Here is a 4,497-nt window from a genome sequence, read left to right as displayed (position 1 = left end):
CACATAAAAGATCCGAGGCCCTTGATCAGTGTGATATGTGTCCATAACTAGGTTCACAACTTGCAAAACTGAGTCTAGGCTTTGGACTCAAAACTACTTTTGACACTATGGCACGCAAACCAAACTTGGACTCGACCTCCAAAAGCCACTAGCACGTGAAAGCATTAACGCCTGGGCACAAGAATGATGAACTAAATGGGGCTGAATGATAATTGCTACATCCCGCGCACAATCTTTTACTGTGATGGATTTCCGAACTTTGCTCTGAAAACTGCTGGTATGAAAGTCCAGTGAGAAGCCAAAAGTCCTTTGATATGATTAAGAAAAATTTGCCATATTCGGAGGTTTCGGATAGCAAATATGATTTGAAACATTCAGGCTTGGAGGCCAGGTAATATGAAAACTGAGTATGAATTATAGTGCTAGAGACTAACAAAGGAGCTAACTTCTGAGCGAACAACAACACTATTAGTCTATTACGCCCTATGGACGAGGTAGGTCAGCAAAAATATTCGTCTATAAGGAACATATTGCCCAAAAATACGCACGCATGCATTTTCATCATCTAGTTTGTAATTTGTTAGAGATTATTTAGGAATACATTGAATGAACATTTATAAAAAAACAGTACGGCACACACTATATGTTGGATTTTAGAGACACTGGAGGCAACAATTAGAGCTAGGCTTACGTATTGCAGAAGAAGGGCATGGCTTGCCAGGAATAGCAAAGCTAGTCTTCAGTGCAACCAAATGATTTCAGGTCGTTGCATTGGAACATTTTAGGTGAAAAGATTGGGTCTGATCAGATATGAACTGGATCAGAACAATGATTCTTAGACACAGCCATTTCTTAGCATCAAAGTCGACCCGGTTATACCGACAAAAGTGTGGACAAATGCTTTGAAATTCAAATCAAGATCTCAATCACTGAATTTGTTTGTGGAGCTGCTTAAGTCACCATGCTAATCATTATTTAAAGGGAAAGATAGAACAGACAAACCTTATGCTCAATTATCTGCATAATCTTGGGCTTTAAGAGAATTGTACCGTGCCTGTAACCTCATCTGCGGCAATCTTTACCTCAGTGTAGGAAATTAATCCTTATTTCTAGAACTTGCGACAGATTTTAATAAGGTTTAAAAAAACAATCCTTACCTGGACTATATAACCTTGACTCAGCAATGTGATTTGCTTAAATTCTGTTTGGATAGAAACAAAATCATAGTTTTAAAAGACTTTTACGGTATACGAATTAAACATGTGGAAGAGTTATTGATTGTTAAAAAGGCCTCTGATTAAGCCTCTCACAGTTATTCTCGGAATAATTTGCAACAAGGTTAGGAGAAATACTAACCTAGTTTTTCTCCAAGTACATAAGCAGTCGAGGTTTATGTGAATTAAGTGTATGCTTGGTTTTAACTTGGAAAAAAAAATCATGATTTTGGTGGTTTCTGACATGAAACCGAACTCTAAGCTACATTTTGAGTTAAAGGTAGACCAAAGAAGCCATCAAGGCCACATGGGCCACTGGCATGCACTATGTGTGTATTGACCACTTCAATTTATTTATGAAAGATGGCTAACCATTAAATAATAGAGTAATTAAGGTGCTGATCTTACATTTCAAAGATAACTATCGCTTCTGCTTTGGAGAAAAAGCATTAAGGCACTAAGAAGGAAATGAAGGGAAAAATAAAAAAGAAAAGGATTAAGGGAATATAAAAACAAGACATATATTTATATATAGAGAGAGAGAGAGTGTGAGACATAAGCAAAAGTTGCAACAGCACAATGAATTATTCATTCAGACCTGGAAGTGTGACAAACCAGAAATGTAATGAAAATGATGACGACAATAAGTTTCACACGAGAAACACCCCTCCTTCTCGTTTCTCAGCTCTGCTGCACTAATCTCTTAGAAGTGGGGAAGTTTTATTGCATTGTGAGGGTAGTGATGCTGAGAATCAGGCCCTGCAGGTGAAACTCTCTCCAACTTCCATTTTGACCTAGCATTGACCTCTTTTGAAGGCCAGACTCACTTTTCCTCAAATTTTTGTGACCTCACGTAACAGAGATTCACTGTCAATCTTTTGACCCTTTTGGTTGAGAAAGACAGAGGCAGCAGTCTTGCCTCTGAACTCACCACAACCAATGACACAAAAACAATGATGCAGAGAACAGACACGAACAACCTGAATTCCTCGAAGCAGCCATTGTGTCTTACAGAAGTAATATCTCTAAATAACTCAACTATATCTTTGATGAGTACAAGTTGCGCAGAGCAATAACGAAGCTAGCCTATATATAGAGAATTCGGAGGAGCTTCAGATTTTGAATTTACAATTGGCATAATTGAAGATGGAGCAAGAAGAGAACAAGAATCCAAGGCAGCCATTGTCGTATCTCTTCATGTGGGTTAAGACTTTTTATGTCACAAAAACACAAAGTGTGACAATGTTCTTATCCTCATTGGACTTTCTGCTCATTTTCCTGCTTTATTTCCTCTTTCTCTCTGAGGATCGATAGCCTGAGCAAAAAAAATGAATTCATCCTAGGTTGTCGTTTTTGCGTCCAATAAACATATTTTAGTTCCAGGGTTATGCAAAGAAATAGAGCCAAGACGAAATAACCTTTACAACTTTATGAGGCCTGACGATATCCTTTTGTATTTACGTGAAGGCATGAGAGCTATTATGCTTTCTCCACAACCTTATGAGTCATGCCCACGCTTCAAAGTTGAAATCCTTCTGGGTATAACCAACTTGTTCTTTGGCTTAAATGCCATCTTTTCCATGTACGCGTAGCTCATTTCACTTTCTTTCTTTCATGACATTGTTTTGGGTTTTTTTTTTTTTTTTTTGCAAAAAATATTATCTTTTATTGTCAACTAAGCTGATTTTGTTTATCTCAGGATATTTAATGGAGGATATGAAGTGTTAAATTAGTAAAATATGGCCGGTATTCGGTTGTTAATCTGTGTGTGCGTCCCTTGGGTTTCATTACTAGCAAGACACTTGCGATGCGGCTAAATAATACTTTGTTTAGATCCTCAACTTCTATAGCATTTCCTACAATTTGTCTAGATATATTGATATTGATGATATTTTGTGATCAGAATTGATGTGGGGAAGAAAAAAGTGATCAAACTCACAATTGATTTGTAGTTTCACATCACTTTATTTTCTTTTGTTCTATATTTTTCAATCAAGTCCTTCTGATTAGACTAAAATAACAATACGAAGGATTGAACCTTTGAACAAACTCATCAGCAATTAAACTAGGGTCTCTAAAATCCTTAATTAATCAGTATTCATCTCTCTCTTTTCACCTCGCTGTTTAGATAACCTAAAGAGAGTTAAGATCTGAAAAGAACCAAAACAAAAGGTTTCTTACAAATATTGTATCATATCTTGATTTTTATATAAAAGTTAAAAGCAACATGACATGTATATAGAATATAAATTCGTTTATGATAAGCGCGTATTGTGGTTTCCAATGTTTTTTATATTCTACATATTCTCAACTAAAATGTTGTTTAAAAAATCATAATTTCTCCTACTTCAACTTATCAAACCTCTGAAATGCTGTGGATCAGGCTCTCAATTGGAGATCGTCATGACAATCAATGAAGAAAGAAAAAGTACCTTCAATTATATTTATATATATACTCCTTCGGTTTTTAATATAAGATCTAATTATTGAGTTGATTTTCATCCTAAATATAAAATCTCTTTCTTATATTTATCAATTTTTTTCTAAATTATCCCTATAGATACTCTATCTACCATAATGAACTAAAAGAGGGAGGAAGAACATTAAAAAAGATGATTATGGTGTTTTAAGAAAAATATGTTATATTTTTATAATTAACTAATCTTAATCTAATTAAATTAGTTAAATAGATCTTAATTTTATATAAAAGCCCGGTTAAGTTCTCAGTGACCTTAAGCACAATTATAATGATGGTGAGTAGCACAAGGCTAAGAAATTCGATATATTTTATAGTACCACTAATATATATATATATATAACCAAATTATTAGTGGAATGATTTTTGAAATGCAGGTTGGTACTATATAATGATCAACTATTGTAAAGTTACTCCTATATATCTTAAAATATTCAAATATATAGTGATCCACTACGCTTAAATTATATTAATTACCATCCATTTGATTTCCTTGGATGTCAACCTCTTTCTTTGACTATATAAGGGGTGTTTGGTTATAGGCAAAAGCATTTTTGAAAAGTATTTTTACGCAAATCGATATAAAACTCCTATCACATACTTATTTTATATACCATAAAATCACTTTTAAGATTATGATTTGGGTTTCACCCAAACACTCTCTATCTCAAACTCCTTAATTGCTAGTTGAATTCACAATATTTATCACGATGCACTTAACAATCCATTTATATTTCAAAACTCATCATCATTATAAACTGATTAAATCAATATTTTTTTTATTCAAATGAGTTCTGGTGAATATTC

Source organism: Neltuma alba, unplaced genomic scaffold (genome assembly GCF_004799145.2).
Source record: "Neltuma alba isolate B1F8T4 unplaced genomic scaffold, ASM479914v2 tig00012079_pilon, whole genome shotgun sequence".
Lineage (NCBI taxonomy): Eukaryota > Viridiplantae > Streptophyta > Magnoliopsida > Fabales > Fabaceae > Neltuma > Neltuma alba.
This window is presented reverse-complemented; position numbering follows the sequence as displayed.